At 41.2% G+C, this 19,678-nt stretch overlaps 1 protein-coding gene across 2 annotated transcripts in view; it reads left to right on the forward strand.

Moving 5' to 3' along the window:
* Positions 1 to 19,678, forward strand: part of grid2 (glutamate receptor, ionotropic, delta 2) — a 1,226,075-nt gene that overhangs the window by 163,704 nt on the left and 1,042,693 nt on the right. The gene's annotated exons all lie outside the window — the stretch shown is intronic.

Below are 19,678 nucleotides of genomic sequence, written 5' to 3' on the forward strand. Positions count from 1 at the left end.
GCCAGAAGTGTGGACAGCATCCACGGAGGAATGGTTGCCTTCTATGCTGTGTTGAGCTGTGTCCATAACTCACTGCAACACCATACCAATTGGTGATGTATCTGTGTAAGATGCTTTCTTCAGAGCATCTGTAGAAATTGGTGAGGAGGATTACTAATCTTCTAAATTAGCAGTTCCAGTAATTCAGCTGCAGCTTTGGAAAAGAAAGTACTTGTGGGGGAGTGATACTGTTGTAAAAAATGTAAGGATGAAGGATGATCTGCTACAGCTAAACTGAAAGAGAGAGAGAGAGAAAAAAAAGCCCACAAACACTGTGATTCATGCACAATGTGTAAATGCATTGGAGTAGATAACAGATGCTTTGTATACTCAATACTTGCTGTAGCAGCAATTTGAACCTTGACAACAAATTGGCAAATATACAGATAAAAATAATCCTCCTTGTATGAACAAAAAAATGCCATTTGCAACTCCATCAAACCTTAATCTAATTGTATACATCAAGATGCATCAATGACCCTATGAAACTGATGATCCTCTTTTGCTCTATTTTGCCAGTGCTGTATAATGAGGACTGGCCTCACACACATTCACATTGACAAATAAATTATGAGCATACAAATGAGCCTCCTTTACAGTGGTTCAGTAAAAATGAATCATCCATAGATTGGACAGAAAATGTCACAACAGCTGGTGTATTAATAATGTTTGTTGGCTCAAGGAATAACCCATCAGAACTCTCGCCTGTAGCATTTGTGATATGTCTTTTATACTCATAAAAGAAATTTAATAAAAAAGCTACCAATGGCACACTACCTCAGATACTTCTTTTGTAATGATTTTGTTTTATCTTTGTGACAGATATTTCTAGGCAGACACATTTCCTTTCTTGTGCTGAAAGCTTTCATTATCCAATTTAAAATTGTGAAACACAGATGCAGAAAAAGAGTTGCCATCAAAGGGAAGCAAGCTTTCTATTAGCAATAGATTCTGAATTCCATTTCTTATTCTATTTAATCTGGAGAACAATGCCTCAGTATTATCAGAGTAATTGTCTGTTTGGAACTTCTGTTGATGAAAATAGAACTAAGCGTTCAGAAGGATAGTTGACTGATATTTTGGCTAAAACCATCTGTCTATACCCAACACCAATATCCTATGTTTTGCATGCTATCTTTTCTAATGACTTGCTGGCTCAAAATTTTGACAGCAGCAATGCGACTTTGGAATTTAAGTCTGGTTTGAGGACAGTCTTGCTTTCTTTGCAGTTTATTGAAAATTATGTATTTAGTGTGCCAAGGAGTTTCTAGATATGAGGAGGAAGCACTTCCCTCTACCAGCATTTTCTAATAAATTTCAAAGTGCAAATCGAGTATAAATTGGAGGGTATTCTTTGAGAGCCTCGATTTCAGTTCTTTGGTTAAATCAGAACTCAGCTGTGAATTTATATTAAAGAAAAAGGATAGGTATACAGAAAGTGGAGTGAGAATTGAGTTTTCGAGATGTTGAGTGCATCACGATAAAGTGGAATGGAATTTCCATCTGCTGTCATTCCAGGAGGCAGGTCACAACCAGCATTCATCCAGTGTATGCTCTCCATTTCTCAGAATCTGTTCAACTGCACCTTGGAGTTTTGATAGTGGTGACCGCAGAGATAAACAAAATTCTACTTATCCTCTTTCAAGCTTCTGTAGGTTCTGAACCAACGCACAAAGAATGCTGGAGGAACTCAACAGGCCAGGCAGCATCAATGGAAAAGAGTAAACAGTTGACATTTTGGGCCGAGACCCTTCATCAGAACTCTTTTCCATTGATGCTGCCTGGCCTGCTGAGTTCCTCCAGCATTTTGTGTGTGTGTTGCTTTTGATCTCCAGCATCTGCAGACTTTCTTGTGTTTCTGTAGATTCTGGAATTGTTAGGGAGTGTGACCCCACTACTTAAGAAAAGAAGAGAGAAGTGAGTTGATAGAGAGTTTTCATCAAAACTTTGAGATTTCCTTTTCACCACCACTCCCCACAGATTTTGCTCAACCCACCAAGTTCTCCCAGCAGATCACTTGTTGCTCCAAATTCCTGCATCTGCAGCTCTCTTTGTGAGTTACCAACCTAACATCAGGCTAACATCAGCAGTAGGGGAATTACTGAAATCTAAGATGAAGACCATAATAAGACCACGAGACATAGGAGCAGAATTAGGCCATTTGGCCTATTAAGTCTGCTCCACTATTTCAACATGACTCATCCAATTTTCCTCTCAACTCCAATCCCTTGCCTTCTCTGTATTCTTTCATGTTTTGACCAATCAGGAATCTATCAACTTCTGCCTTAAATATAGCCAATGACTTGGCCTTCACTGCTGCCTGTAACAATGAATTCCACAGATTCACCACTCTTTGGTGAAAGAAGTTCCTCCCTCATCTCCATCCTAAAAGGACACCCCTCTACTTTGAGATTGTGCCCTCTGGTTTTAGATTCCCCAATACAGGAAACATTCTCTCCATATCCATTATATCCAGCCTTTTCATTACTGGTTAGGTTCCAATGTGATCTGCCCTCATTCTTCTAAATTCCATCGAGTACAGTCCCAGAGCCATCAAACGCTCGCCATATGATAAACCTTTAATCCTCTCTACATCCAATATTCGGTAGGTTTCAATGAGATCCACTCCCCACCATCCCCCAACATTCTTCTAAATTCTGGTGGCACAGACAATATTCCTCATACATTAACTCACCCTTTCCCAGAATTATTCTCGTTTACGTTCTCTGGATGCTCTCTGATGCCAGCACATTTTTCACAGATATAGAGTTTTTGTTCTTGAAAGATGTAAAGCAGTCTTGACTCTGTTCTATCCCCCTTGGTTCAATCCCTTCCCATTTACATTTGTGACACTTCATGTGCTCTCGATCTCCTCGAGAACTTACAATTCTCTGGTCCTGAATGCCTAATTTTCACCCTGAAGTACCTATGTACCTCTGTCCACAATCAGGAAGGCCTTAAAGATTTCCACTTCTTTCTCAACAGAAGACCCATCTGATCTCCAATGAGTTCCCCTCCACTACAACCACCCTTCATACGGCAGAACTGCCCTCACCCTCAACAATTTCCCTTGTGGCTCCTCCCACTTTCTCCAAACTCAAGCGGTAGCTATGGGCACCCGCATTGTCCCCAGTTATGCCCTCCTTTTTGGCTATGTAAAACTCTTCCTGTGCTATTTTGACCACTGCATTGGTACTGTTTCATATACAGTACTTATACTGAGTTCATCAGCTTCATCAACTATGACTCCAAATTCCACCTTGCCCTTAAATCCATGTAGTCCATTTCTGACACCTCTCTCCCCTTTCTTGATCTCTCTTCTCTAAATCTGGAGACAAACTACTTACCAATATCTTTTATAAACCCACAGCTATCTTGACTATACCACTTCCCACCGTGTCTCCTGTAAAAATTCCTTTTTCTCAGTTCCTTTGTTCCTCTGCATCTGTCCCTAAGATGAAGGTTTCCTTTCCAGGATATCAGAGGTCTTCCTTCTTCAAAGAATGGGATTTCCTCTCCTTCACCATTGATGCTGGCCTCACCGCATCTTCCCACCATATTAACAGGGATAAAGTTGTTCTTGTCCTCACCTACCACCTGATAAGCCTCCATATCCAGCACATCATTCTCTGTAACCTCCGCCATCTTCAATGGGATCCTACCATCAAACACAACTTTATCTCCCTCCCACTCTCCACTTCCTGCAGGGGTCAATCCCTCCATGAATCCCTTGTCCAGTCATCCTCCCCACTAATCTTTGTCCTGGCATGTATCCCTGCAAGAGACAGAAGTGCGACATCATCCCATCGACCTCCTCCTTCACTTCCATTCAGGGCTACAAATAGTACTCCCAGGTGAGGCAACACTTCACCTGCAAATCTGTTGGGGTGGCCTATTGTATCCAGTGTTCCCGATGCGGCCTCCTCTATATTGGTGAGACTTGACGTATATTCAGGACTGTTTTGTCGAGCACCTCCACTCCATCTGCCACAAAATAAAATTTCCTGGTGCCAACTATTTTTAGTTCCTCTCCCAGTTCCCATTTCAATGTATTAGTCCATGTCTTCCTCTTTTGCCATGATGAGGTTGGAGAAGCACACATCATATTCCATCTGGGTAGTCTCCAACCTAAAGGCATGAACATCGATTACTGCTTCTGGTGAATTTCTCCACCTCCTTCCATCTATTTCCCACTCTGGCCACTTACATCTTTCCTCACCTGTTTTTCATCTCCCCCTCCTTCATTCCTTTCTCCCATGGTCCACTCTCCTCTCCTCTAAGATTCCTTCATTTCCAGCCCTTAATCATTCCCACTCACCGGGCTTCACCTATCACCCTCCAGCTAGCGCTCCTTCCCTTCCCCCTACTCTTTTATTCTGGTATCTCCCCCCTTCCTTTCTAGCCCTAAAGAAGGTTCTCAGCCCAAAACATTAACTGTTTATTCATTTCCATAAATGCTACTGACCTGTTGAGTTCCTCCAGAATTTTATGCACGTTGCTTTAGATTTGCCTTACAAGGTGTGAAACGAAAGACTGTGTGGCGCGCCACTCCTCACACAGACAGTAGGTGGCCGTTGACTCACAAAGAGTTCATCCACCCTTTGACAGGTTTTGTTTTTAGTCTTGCTGGGTGCCTACACACCCCCCTCCCTGGTTAACCTAAGTGCACCAGGGGGATGCGCTGGTTGAGTCGCCGACAACCCGACCTGAGACAGGTAGTACTGGGCTACGTGGTACCAGTAACAAAGCAAGGCAAGGCCCTGACCTGACTCTGCCCGACGCCGGCTCCCTAGGCCTGAGTCGACGTAGTAGTAGTAGTGCTTTAGATTTCCAGCGATAGCACAATCTCTTGAATTTGTAAAACAGTCCTTTATTTTTCATGGTTTTTGTTATTGAGGTTGAGTTACTTTTAAACTAGAGATTTTATTTAATTACTTAAGTTAACATACCAGAACTGCTGTGGTGGTATTTGAACTTGTGTCAATTGATTAAAACAGAAATTGGCAAAAATGTTCACTAGGTCAGCGACAGCTGTGGAAAGAGAAACAAGGTAGATGTATCAGGTTAGTGACCTTCTTTAAAACAGGAAAATTAGTCACAGTGCAATATAGAGGAATTTAAGGTGGGGGAGGGTTATGTGGGAGGCAGGGTTTGAGGGTTGGCACAACAATGTGGGCTGAAGGGCCTGTACTGTGCTGTACTATTCTATATTCTATGTTCTATAGCATGGATACAGGCTTTATGGCCCAACCAATCCATGCCAACCATAGCATCCACTCAGCTGTTCCTAATTTCCCGATTCTATCCATATCCCTTCAACCTTTGTCCTTGTTTCCAAGTGTTTCTTAAATAATACTATTGCACCTGCCTCAACCATTTCCTCTGGCAACTCCTTCCAGTGAGTACAGGCCCAGAAACATCTGTATTGCCCCTCAGGTCCCCTTTTAAATCTTTCCCCTTCACTCAAATTCTATGCCCCCTAGACTTGGGCTCCCCTGTTCTAGACTGTTACCATCCACTTTATCCATGCCTCCCATAATTTTAAATATTTCTATATAGTCACCCAACTTTCTACTCCATTCCAAGGAATAAAGACCAAGCCGAGCTAACCTCTCCCTAAAACCCAAACCCTCCTCTAATCCTAGCAACTTTCTCATAACACCTGACTGCATTTTTCTCCCAGTTTAACCAGCTCTTTCCTGTAAGTGACCAAAACTGTAGTACTTCAAGTATGGCCTCAGCAACCATTTATGCCACTGAGATATTACATAGACATAGACATAGAATAGTACAGCACAGTACAGGCCCTTCGGCCCACAATGTTGTGCCGACCCTCAAACCCTGCCTCCCATATAAGCCCCCACCTTAAATTCCTCCATATACCTGTCTCGTAGTCTCTTAAACTTCACTAGTGTATCTGCCTCCACCACTGACTCAGGCCGTGCATTCCACGCACCAACCACTCTCTGAGTAAAAAACCTTCCTCTAATATCCCCCTTGAACTTCCCACCCCTTACCTTAAAGCCATGTCCTCTTGTATTGAGCAGTGGTGCCCTGGGGAAGAGGCGCTGGCTATCCACTCTATCTATTCCTCTTATTATCTTGTACACCTCTATCATGTCTCCTCTCATCCTCCTCCTCTCCAAAGTGTAAAGCCCTAGCTCCCTTAATCTCTGATCATAATGCATACTTTCTAAATCAGGCAGTATCCCAGTAAATCTCCTCTGTACTCTTTGCAATGCTTCCACATCGTGTGAAAGTTTTGAGATCAAGGTTGTCCAGTTACCTTCTGATGCTGGAAGTTAGAGATAGAAAAAAAGGCATGTTGCATTGTCAGAAAAAGCACACACCATTGGTCTTGACTCAACACATTGACTGTCCATTTCACTCCATAGATGCTGCCTGACCCATTGAGTTCCTTCAGCATCTGGCTTGTTGCTTTAGATTCCAGCTTCTGCAGCCTCTTGTATCTGAATTGTTGATAAATCTGAAGCAAAACGAAATGCTGGAAACATCAAGGAGATCAGGCAGCATCTGCAGAGAGAGAAAATAAGAGTGAGCATTAAATCTTGAACCAACAAGCAGAACCATAAACACAACAGTTTAAGAACATTATGATCATTGCACTTGCACTAAAATGGACAATATTTCTTTAATTATGTTCTTTCTTGCAAGAGGTGTATAGCTTATGATTATTTACAGTGTTCTTTGTGAATGCCATGTGCCTGTGATGCTGCTGCTCGTTTGTTATTTCACCTGTGCATTAATGTACTTGAACATAGGTCAATAAATTTGACTTGATTTGACCTTCAAAGTTCAAAGAAAGTTTATTATCAAGGTACACCATATACTACCCTGAGATTCATTTTCTTTCAGGAATCCACAATAGAACAAGGAAATACAATGGAATCAGTGAAAAACTAGACACAAAGAATGACAAAGAACCAATGTGTATAAGAAGACAATCTGTGCAAATAAACAAATAAATCAAATAATAATAATAATAATAAAAAATGTGTAAATAAATAACACAGAAAATATCGGTCTGCAGAATACTTGAAAGTGAGTCCATAGGTTGTGGAGTCAGTTCAGGTTTGAGATGAGAGTGAAGATATCCATATTGGTTCAGGAGCCTGATGGTGGAAGGGTAATAACTGTTTCTGAACCTGATGGTGTGGGTCCTGAGGCTCTTATACTTCTTCCCCAATGCCAGCAGTGAAAGAGAGCATGGCCTGGATGATGGGGATCCTTGAAAATGAATGCTGCCTTCTTGTGACAGCGGTCAATGTACCTATACTCAATGGTGGAGTAGTCTTCAGGATATTCTCCAGTGTGTATCTATAGAAGTTTGACAAAATTTTAGATGACACAAATCTGTGCCACCTTTTAAGTAGGTAGAGGTGTTGCTATATCTTTTTAATGGCACTTGCATGCTGGTCCAAGAACAGATCCTCTGATATGGTAACGCTAAGGAATTTAAAGTTGCTGTTACTTTCTACCTCTTAGGAGGAGGAGAAGATGGCGGCACGATGCAGCTTGCGTGGCCACTCCGGTGAATGATATCTGTAATCTGTTAAGTAGTGTGCCGTGCACAATCCTGATTTGATGGAGACAGACATGAGAGAACAGAGGAACATCTGGAGAAACTTCTGAAATGCCTTTTTCGCTGCCGCTGCTACTGTGTGATCCAGAATCTCTGGAGGGGAGGGCCCCAAATCCTCGGCTTTGCTTGTTGCCCGGCGGCTGGGATGGGGTCGAAGCGCTCGGCAGAGATGGTGCTCGGTGCTTGATGTCAAAGGGCTGGTCGGAAGCTCGAAGTTTTCAGACGGACTCAAGGTCGGCTATGGTCGGGTGCTTCCAATGCGTCGACAGTTGTCGGCGCCTGGAGGTTTATGGCAGGGAGAGTTTCTCCCTTCTGCCGCCTGCTATCGGGACTATCGGGAGTCGATCGGAACTTTGAGACTTTTTTTTTCCATGCCCATGGTCTGCTCTTTATCAAATTATGGTATTGCTTTGCACTGCTGTAACTATATGTTATAATTATGTGGTCTTGTCAGTGTTAGTCTTTGGTTTGTCCTTTTTTTTGTGATATCACTCTGGAGGAACATTGTATCATTTCTTAATGCATGCATGCATTTCTAAATGACAATAAACGAGGACTGAGTGTCCTCATAATCTAATCATATCCCCTTATGAGGACTGGCTCAGGAACCTTACAATTCCTTCCTCCTGTAGGACCTTTTGTTGGAACTAGCCATATCAGACACAAGCAGGCAAGGAGGGATATCTGAACTTGTTGAATGTTTAGTGCCTCAATGTGCTTAGATAAAAAAATGAGGCGTACATTAGGCTTCATTGGATTGGTGCAGGAGGCTAAAGGCAGTGAGAACAAAGTGGGTGGATGGAAACTGAAAGTGATAGGTAACTGGAAGCTGAGATCTGCCAAGTGGACAGCCAAACCTGCCTTTAGTTCCTGCCACGTATGGCAGACAAGGCCATGAAAGCCAAAGGCAATATGGCAGTTTGTGAATTACTCTTTCATTTGGATGAAGGGAGGGAAAGTGTAAGAGAGCAGATGTTATATTGGAAAATGGCATAAGGGAAAAGTCTGGTGAAAGTGGAAGGTCCAATCAGCAAATCACAGGTTCAGATGAGTTTATTACCACAAACACCAGGATGCAATGAAATTCCTTGCTCATGTGACTGAGTGTAAACAGTATACTTGGTAATAATAAATACAACAATAAATACGACAGCAGGCATAAAACAACAGAATGATGCAAAGATTGTCATACAATCCCAAGTAGTTCAAAAATAAGTGCTGAAGTGCCAATAATGGACTAACCAAGAGAAGTAGAATATAAAGTTTGAGAAGGTGGTAGCACCAATGGAGATGGGATATGGAAGAGAGTGCAGTCCAGATGAATTGTCTGAACCCAAAATATCAATTGTCTATTTCCCTCTACAGATCAGAGTCAAGTTCGATACCACCAGGATATGTTGTGAAATTTGTTAACTTAGCGGCGGCAGTACAATACATGATAATATAGAAAAAAAGTAAATCAATTACAGTAGGTGTATGTGCATATATTAAATAGTTAAATTAAAAATAGTGCAAAAAACAGAAATACTATATGAAAAAAAGTGAGATGCAGCCTGACCTGCTGAGCTCCTTCACCTCTTTGTGCTGTTGGATGTGAAAAAGTAATTGGTTAGAAGTCCAGTTGTTCTGGGGAAGAAGATATTGTTGAGCCTGGTTGACCCAGAAGGTAGAAGACAGAAAAGGGAATAGTCAGGGCGATAGGTGTCCTTGATAATAGCATTAGCCTTCCTGAAGCAATGCGCTGTGAAGATGTACAAAGGGATTCATGTAGGGAACAAGCATTCAGAATGCTGCGAAGTGAACTGAGGGGAAGATAAACAAATAAAAACAAACGGCTTGTGGAACCAGTGAGTCAGGCAGCACCTGACTCTGCATTAGTACCACAGTGAGAGAAAGTAGCTTGGATCATTTACCCAGAATTCTGATTGCTCCTTTGGTAGCTTAACTACACCATCACACTCTAAGTATGAGGTAAAGTGCATTAACACACAAACCAAAGACGTTGAGGCAAGGCAAAACAAGCACAACATGATCACAATTAATACAAAAATATTCACCGCTCAAAATTATGTTTACTCTACTTAGTAATAACTTCAAATTTGAGCATATAGTCTTGAGTATATTGCATATATTGAAGATTTTTTTAGATTATGAAGACACGTAGTCCCCTTTTATTGTCATTTAGTAATGCATGCATTAAGAAATGATACATTATTTCCTCCGGTGTGATATCACAAAACACAGGACAAACCAAGACTGAAAAAACTGACAAAACTACATAATTATACATGTAGTTACAAACAGTGTAACAATACCATAACTTGATGAAGAAAGTCCGTGAGCACAGTAAAGTTCAAAGTTTCTCAAATGTCCCACATCTCATGCAGACGGGAGAAGGAAGAGAAACTCTCCCTGCCATGCCGACCACAATCCGACTCTGAGTCATCCGAAAACTTCAAGCTCTGATCAGCTCTCCAACACCAAGTACTGAGCAGCATCTCTGCCGAACAATTCGACCTCCTTCTCAGTCGCCAAAAACAGGCAAGGCCAGGGATTTTGAGGCCTACCCTCCGAAAGATTCCCGACCACACAGTAACGACAGCAGTGGACGGGCGTTTCAGAAATTTCTCCTGATGTTCCTCTGTGCTTTCACGTCCAATCTCCATCAATGAACACCTACAGTCAGTGGCCACTTTATTCGGTACCCCCTGTACCTAATAAAGTAGCCACTTACCATACTGTACGTTCATGGTCTTCAAGGTTCAATATGTTGTGTAATCAGAAATGCTCTTCTGTACACCATGGTAATTTTAGTTACTGTCACTTTTCTGCCAGCGTTAACCAATCTGGCCATTCTCCTCTGACCTCTCCCATTAATTAGGACTTTTTGCCACAGAAATGTTGCTCTCTTTTTCTTTTGTATTTATTGCACCATTCTCTGTAAACTCTAAAGACATGTGTGCGAAAATTCCAGGAGATCAGCAGTTTCTGAGATACTCAAACCACCCCATCTGGTACCAATAATTATTCCATGGTCAAGGTCACTTAGATCATCACATTTCTTCTTCATTCTGATGTTTGATTGAACAACGACTGAAGCTGTCGAACATGTCTACATGCTTTTATGCATTGAGTTGCTGCCGCATGTTTGGCTGATTAGATATTTGTACTAACAAACAGGTGAACATGTATACCTAATAATATGACTACCGTGTGTAGGTCACTCTTTACAGATATTCAGTGTTCAAAGTAAATATATGTAACTGTATACATCCAGCAAGTGGATTTAACAAGGTGTTTTCACTCACAGAACAGCCACTCGCTGGATTTGTTTTTCCAAAATTTTTTCACCTTCCAAAAATCTGCTAATCTTCCTTAAAGCTCATAATTCATGCAAAATGGAAGCAAAATATTTGTTCCTCCGTATAGCTCCACTTGTGTTCCCATCAGCCTAATTGGCCCACTTATTTCTCTGCAATTCCTTCTTTCATATGTGTATCAACTTCTTTCTGATCCACACGTACCTTAGAGTGGCCAGTTAATTTATTGGAATATCTTTGGGATGTGGGAACACTTGGGAGACAATCACACAGTTATAGGGAGAACATCTAAACTCCATGCACAAACCATCTGAGCTCAGGTTTGCACCCTGGTCATTGGAGCAGTAAAGCGGACCAGCAATGTGCAGCACTTGCAACTATGCATCTCAATCCTACTCCCATCTTATTGGTTTGATGCACAACTTGCTCACAAAAATAATGAACCCTAAGCCAAACTCTAAACCAGTATCTCCTTCCCACGAACATAACTTCCCACCTCTTAGACCCAAAGTCTGTGTCCATGTTTGCACTAAGAAAACCAAGTCTTACCTATCAAGGACACAGGAGGTATTCAGCAGGATATTGTTCATGTTTTGGCCACGGGGAAAGGTTGGGTCAGTTTTTCCAGGAGCAGGGGAATTTAGGAGGGGACAAAATTGAGGTATATAAATTATGAGTTATATAGATCAGCGGTCCCCAACCACTGGGCCGTGGACCGGCACCGGGCCGCAAGGGAATGATATAAGTCAGCTGCACCTTTTCTCATTCCCTGTCACGCACTGTTGAACTTGAACATAGGATTTCCAACTGTCCCGTATTTGCTGGGACATCCCGTATATTGGGCTAAATTGGTTTGTCCCATACGGGACCACCCTTATACCATATTTCCCACACTAAGGTAGAGCGTTCCTATGAAACTGTTCATGCCGAAATGGTGTAAAGTGAAGAAGCAATTACCATTAATTCATATGGGAAAATTTTTTGAGCGTTCCCAGACCCAAAAAATAACCTATCAAATCATACCAAATAACACATAAAACCTAAAATAACTCTAATATATAGTAAAAGCATTAATGATATGATAAATACACAGCCTATATAAAGTAGAAATAATGTATGTACAGTGTAGTCGGGAAGATTAAGCCAAAACCGATTTGTGGAAAAAAAAATCGGCATGTATGCGCATGCGCACGTCACATATGCGAATGTCACGCATGTGCACACAGGTGCCCGCACAAGGCTTCATGGTCATGGTAGTCTTTCTCGGTGTAAAGACAAGTGTCCCGTCAACACACACAAAAAGTGCTGGTGAACACAGCAGGCCAGGCAGCATCTATGGGAAGAGGTACAGTTGACGTTTCGAGCTGGGACCCTTCATCAGGATTTGACTGGTACCCTTATTTTGTCCCTTATTTGGGAGTGAGAAAGTTGGCAACCCTAACTGTAAAAGACATGTTGAGGTGAGTTTAACCCTAATTGAACATGGCCCCCCCACCCCCCCACTGGTCAGCTGGTCCGCAAGAATATTGTCAATATTAAACCGGTCCACGGTGCAAAAGAGGTTGGGGACCCCTGATATAGACAAAATGGACTGCAAGAAATTATCCCCATTACTCAAAGTAGATGACAGAGATTTAAGGTAAGCAGTAAGAGATTTAGAAGAGGACTGAGGGGAACTACTTCCATCTAGAGAGTGACAGGTTGCTGGAAGGTACTGCCAGTTTGAGTGCTGTGTTTTTTAATGTTTCATCGAATTCAGAGTAACAATTATTCCGTTCTCCTTTATACTCGTGCACTGAAGAATAGCAAATACTACACAACCTTGAATTTTAAAAGCAGAGTTGCTGTCAGCATTTAACAAGTGTCTAGATGAGCACTTAATTTGCATCAGGATAGAAGGCTATGGGCCAAATGCTTGAAGATAGAATTAATACAGTTGGATGACCTCTCGTCGGTATGTACATGGTGGGCCAGTTGGCCTGTTTTCTTGTTGTATGACAGAATGAGTTCTTAAAGGAACTCTGATCAACTCCCACTCTTGTTGCCATCAGCAGTTACCTAGAAACCAATGGGCCTTGGTCCTGATGTGTCCTGAGAACACAGACAATCCCAAAAATCATTTTAAACTGTATATAACCCATCTACCATTCATTGCACTTTAAACCTTGTTAATGTTCCCAGGTTTTCAGCAGAACCACAATATTGTGATCTTAATGCTCGTTGTGCCATCATATACTTCCATGATGTTCTATTAAAATGATGTTCTGCAATATTCAGGACTATTTGTAACACACTAATTCATGCTCAATATCTGATATTTCTTAAAAACGGCATTGTCTATGTCATTTAGTAGCAGGGAGCAGTCTCCTATCACTCTTTATGGAACAGACTAGTTGCAAAAATTAGTTGAGATATTTGGAAATGTGGACAGTTACTGTACTATTATCTAGAAACTTTGTTCATCCAGATTGGGTAAGTTCTGGTTTCTCCCTGGACTGGAGGGCCTCGGTTATCAAGAGAAATGGTTAGGCTGGGTTCTTCTTCCTTGGAGCAAAGGAGGTTAAGAGGTGACGTGCTAGAGGTATATAAAATTATGTGAGGCATTGATAGAGTAGATGGACAAAGGCTGATTCCTACGGTAGGGCAGTCTGAGGCATGAGGGTATAGAGTTAATGTGTGAAGGCGGAAGTATAAAAAGAATCTGAAAGGTAAATGTTCCACACAAAGAATATCTGGTATCTGGAATCAGCCTCCAGAGGAGGTGGTGAAGGCAGGAACAAGAATGAAAAAGCACCTTTGTAGTTACTTGAATTTTCAGGGTGCAGAGGGATTAATGTAGGCAAGTGGAATTGGTATAGATAGTCATGCTGGCATAGTTGCAGTGAGCCTATGGGTTTATTTCTGTTTTATACAACTTTATGACTCCATAAATTTTACACTGGAGAAGGTGACAAAATATGTTCAGGGATAGCAACTTTCCCCATACCTATCTGATAACAGCAATTTTCTCTGGAAAAGAGAGTAGTGAGGGATAATCTGAATAAAATCTTTAATATGATCAAAGATTAGTTAAGATTGATGGTGTGAAGAAGGCTTCATTTGTTCAAGAGATTAGAAATTAGCAAAAGGTTACCTTTGATAGATTCAGTACACTGCTCAGTTGATGAGATCGCAGGGACATCTTCAAGAGAAAGCTGCTTGGGCTAAAGAAAAGAAGATTGTGGTGAATGGGCTTAGAATACAAATTAAAAAATCAGAATTAGGACGTTCAGCCACTTAGCCTGTTTTGCATTGACGCCTGTTGCATGCCTCATCCTGACACCTCTGTATTCTTCTATGTCTAAGGGAGTTTATATTTAATTTAGTTTTGGGATGTGGGTGGTAGTACCTGCACTCATTGTTCAACCCTATTGTCCCAAAGAAAGCTATGGAATCCTTGCAGTCTCTATGTCAAATATATGCCCATTAAGCTGTCATTTGCCAATAATTTAGACCCAGAGTATGGTCAAAGAGATTTGACTAGTTTGGGAAGGGCTTTGCTAACTTTGAACTTGGTACCTAACTTGATGTTGAGTGGTCCAACCAATTGATTGTTCTTTTCTACTGTAGCAAGTTGGATAGAATTAGTGACTTGCTTAATCATTTCAAAGGACAATTGAGTGTTACCACATTTCTTTGGATATTGAGTTACATATGAGCCACACCAGATTCAGAAAGAAAATGTGCCCTCAGAGCGCCTTCAGAAACTAGTTGTGCTTAGCAATCCAATTGTTTCATGTTTGACAACCCATTCAAATTCCACAGTATTCAATAAATGTGAATTTAACTTCCTGAGATGTTGAGTAGATTTAAACTTGTGTCCTTGGATAAGTAGAGGCTTCTGGATTACCGGTGAGGCAATATTGACATGATTGCTGTTCTCTTCAACATTTAGTTTTATATATGAGATGACATCATTGGCAATATCTGTGTTTGTTGTTGAACCTTGATTATTCCTTATTTGAGGAGGTGATCAGGAATGAAGCACTTCACAAAAAAATCTGACGTGCAAAGGGACTTGGGAGTCCTTGTGCAGAATTCTCTAAAGGTTAATTTGAAGGTTGAGGGTGGGGTGAGAAAGTCAAATGCAATGTTAGCATTCATTTCAAGAGAACTACAATATTTAGATTATGAGAACACTCAGTCCTCTTTTATTGTCATTTAGAAATGCATACATGCATTAAGAAATGATACAATGTTTCTCCAGCATGATAGCACAGAAAACAAGATAGACCAAAGACTAACACTGACAGAACCACATAATTATAACATAGTTACAGCAGTGCAAAGCAATACCATAATTTGATGAAGAACAGTCCATAGGCACAGTAAAAAAAATAGTCTCAGAGTCCGGAGTCGATCGACTTCTGAGTCCCCGATAGCGGCGGCAAAAGGGAGAAACTCCCTGCCATAAACCTCCAGGCACCGTCAACTTGCCGATACCTTGAAAGCACCCGACCACAGCCGAACCTGAGTCCATCCGTCCGAAAACTCCGAACTTCCGAGCAGCCTCTCCGATACAGCCACCCGAGCACCATCCTCTCCGAGCGCCTTTGACCTCTCCCCAGCCGCTGAAACATGCAAAGCCGAGAATTTCGAGGCCTTCAGCTCCAGAGATTCCGGTTACCACACAGTAGCAGCGGCAGCAAAGCAGACATTTCAGAAGTTTTCCAGATGTTCCACTGTGCACTCACGTCTGTCTCCATCAAATCAGGATTGTGCACGGTCCCCTACTTGACAGATAACAGACATCATCACCAGAGAGGCCGTGCACGTTGCCGTCGCGCCACCATCTTCTCCCCATTGAAAAGCAAGGATGTAATGTTGAGACTTTATAGAGAACTGGTGAGGCCTCACCTGGGGTATTGTGAAATGTCTTGGGCCTCTTATTTTAGAAAGGATGTGCTGAAACTGGAGAGAGCTCAAAGTAGGTTCACAAAAATGATTCCAGGATTGAATGGCTTGTCATATGAAGAGCATTTGATGGATCTGGGCCTGTACACAGTGGAATTCAAAAGAATGAGGGGTGACCTCATTGAAACCCATTGACTTGTGAAAGGTCTTGATAGAGTGGATGTGGAGAGGATATTTCCTATGGTGGGAGAGTCTGACAGCTGAGGACACAGCCTCAGAGATGAGAAGGAATTTCCTTAGCCAGAGAGTGGTGAATCTGTGGAATTCTTTGCTGTAGGCAACTGTGTAGGCCTATGTTGATAGTTTCTTGATTGGTCAGGGCATGAAGGGATACAGGGAAAAAGCAGGAGAATGGGGCTGAGAGGAATATTGAATCAGCAATGATGAAATGGCAGAGCAGATTCGATGGGCCAAATGGCCTAATTCTGCTCCTATGTCTTATGATCTTATGGTCTTATGATCAGTGGGTCTGGAATTACATATGGACCAGTAGAGATGGGGATGGCAGAATTCCTTCCCTGAAGGTCATTCATGAACCAAATACATTTTTGCAACAATCCTGTAGATTCATGGTTGCAATTAATAACAATTTTTCTTTAAATTCCCAATTTATTTAATTGCTTGTAGTTTAACTCCCCAGGTGCTTTGGTGTGATTTGAATGAGCATTCCTGGAGGAGAACACTGGCAGACTCTCTAATAATTTAAGTTTTTGTAAATGCTGGCATGGACCATTTAGTTTGCCTGTGTGATTTAAATACTTCGTAATATTTTGTAATATAATCTAGTTGCAGTATTAGGATTTGGAAAGATTTCCCTTTGTATTGTGTGGGCAATGTACCAGAGGGGGGAAAAAAAGACAATGCAAGAATTATAATGCTAGCATTTGGCAGTGGTAAAAGGGGGTGCAAGATCTGAATTTCCAATGAAAAAAAAACTTGCAAAGCAAAGCAGGCTATGTTAAGGCCCAGATATTTCAATAAAGTATTGTGCATCTGTAGTAAATTCTGTCAGTTCAAAGTTAACTGTGTTCATCTCTGACTTTGAAATTCCACTTGATGATGTCAACTGCTACCCTCTCAAACAGATACTCGGATTATAGGCTTTTGACACTCAAAGTTAATATTCATTTTCCTTTTGCTTTGCATCCAGCAACCATTCTTTTGGGTAGTTTTCCTGCTTCTAAACCTAATGAGTAATGCTATCTTACTATCTAAAATATTCATATATCCTTAAACCTTATGTGGCCAACCATTTTCAACTCATGCAATGTTTTTAACTGTGACTGTAATATGTGTAAGTCCTGTCAAATGAAAACCTTACAAAATGATAAGAAAGGCAAATTACATCAGTATTATTAACAATCCCTTATTTACATTTAGACTAAGTCGCATGGTTGAATTTATTCCCTCTGGATTGAATCCAATATCATACAACTTTCACAGCTGTCCTGAAATATAGCAATGAATGCTTACACTACACTATTGAATAAAAGTGGACAGGAGTGATTAAAATAAATTATTTATGGTTAGATTGATTGCGGGTTACTGACCAAAATAATTCTTGATGCTGTGAACAGTCTATAGCTCTCAGTAAAATGCATTTTGTATTTTTTTTATGATTTTCACAGGGAACAAGGGCAGTTGTATTGAAGAGTCTCATTTATAGAGATTAAAAATGCAAATGTGAATTCAAACTGCACAATAAAATAAATTGCATCTGCTATCTGGCAGAGAGCTCCTCCTATAGGAGTGTACATTGTTAGAAATTAATTTTAGTAAATCCATGATTAGGTGTCATGAATTGTGTATTGACATTTATCTGAGTAAACACATTTCAGCACTGTTCAATGCCTAGTACAACTTGGCAATGTCAGCCAGGACAACTGGTGTGATGACAACAGCTGCCAGTTTCCTGTAAAGCAGCCACAGTATTTTCAACGTGGAGAAAGGATCATGTCAGGTAATCATAAAAAAATTTAAGTGCGAAAGTCGGCCATTTGGCCCATTATGTCAGTACACCCAGAGAAAGGCTATGTAGACTAATGCAGCTCCTGTCATTCCAGTCTATGGCATTGTAGGTTACCACATGTTGTCATTGAGTGTCGCCAAGTCGTCGTTTCATGGCGACCCTATGGGCTGTCCATAGGATTTTCGTGGCAAGGTATGGAAGTAGATTGCCAGGCCTTTTGTCCATGCAGTTTATGACCAGCCGGGTTTGAACTCTGGCCCATCCCACCTCGAAGTCCAGTGCCAATGCTACTACACCACAGGCTGGCCCAAGTTTACCATATGTCAAGATTTTATCTTCTTCTGGTGATGAAGATTTCTGTTTCCACTTGTCTTTCAGATAGTAAATTCCTGACCATCAACTTCTGAGTAAAATTTTCAAGTAATAGTTTCTCAACTATTCCAATTGATTTATATCTATTCAATATTCTTGTTAATGGCAGCTCTGCCAAAATGTATCATTCCAAAAATGTTCTTGCAGGATATGCACATCGAGATTTCCCATGTAATGAAGTAAAGAAAAAGCTCAATTTCTGATACCATGACACTAAGCTGTTGTAATGACTCTCCCTCATCCCTGCTCCCCACCTCCTACTTAGAATACTCATCACTGAATCATGGCTGAAAGAAGATTATAGCTGGGAGCTTAATGTCCAAGGATACACATTGTATCAAAAAGACAGACAGGAAGATAAGGGCCAGCTTTGCTCTGTTGGTAAAAAATGACATCAAATCATTAGAAGGGGGTGACATTGGGTTGGAAGGTGTTGATTTGTTGTGGAAAGAGCTAAGGAACTGCAAAGGTAAAAAGAACTATTGGGAGTTGTATATAGATCCACACGCAGTAGTAAGGATGTGGCCTACAAATTACAATGGGAGATTTTTAAAAAATGCATGCCAGATGGCAATGTTACAATAATCATGGGGGACTTCAATATGCAGGTAGATTGGGAAAATCAGATTGGTGCTAGATTCCAGGAGGGAGAATTTCTAGAGTGCCTATGAGATGCCTATGAGAATGGGCAAAAAAGTGGCAGATGGAATACAGTGTCGGGAAGTGTATGGTCATGCACTTTGGTAGAAGAAAGGAAAGGTTCGACAATTTTCTAAATGGAGAGAAATTTTTTAAAAACTGAGATACATAGGGACTTGGTAGTCCTTGTGCAAGGTTTTCCAAAGGTTAATTTGCAGGTTGAGTCTGTGGTGAGGGAGGCAAATGAAATGTTGCCATTCATTTAAGAGGTCTAGAATATAAAAGCAAGAATATGAAAACCAGAATGTATAATGTTTGTGAGCAGGTTTGGGCCACTTACCTTACAGAAAATGTGTTGAATCTGGAGAAGGTTCAAAGGAGATTCACGAAAATGATTCCTGGATTGAATGGCTTATCATAATAAGTGTTTGATGGCTCTGGGCCTGTATTCGCTGGAATTCAGAAGAATGAGGCATGACTTCATTGAAACCAATTGAATGGTGAAAGGCCTTGAAAGAGTGGATGTGGAGAGGATGTTTCCCATGGTGGGAGAGTCTAAGACCAGAGGACACAACCTCAGAATAGAGGGGCGCCCTTTTAAAATGGAGATGATGTGGGATTGTTTAGCCAGGGATTGGTGAATCTGTAGAATTCTTTGCCTGTAGCTGTAGAGGCCAAGTCTTTATCTTCATTTTAGGTAGAGGTTGATAGATTCGTGATTGGTCAGGGTAAGAAGGGATATGGGGAGAAGGCAAGGGATTGGGAGTGAGAGGAAAATTGGAT

The sequence above is a fragment of the Mobula hypostoma genome, chromosome 4, assembly GCF_963921235.1.
Source record: "Mobula hypostoma chromosome 4, sMobHyp1.1, whole genome shotgun sequence".
Lineage (NCBI taxonomy): Eukaryota > Metazoa > Chordata > Chondrichthyes > Myliobatiformes > Myliobatidae > Mobula > Mobula hypostoma.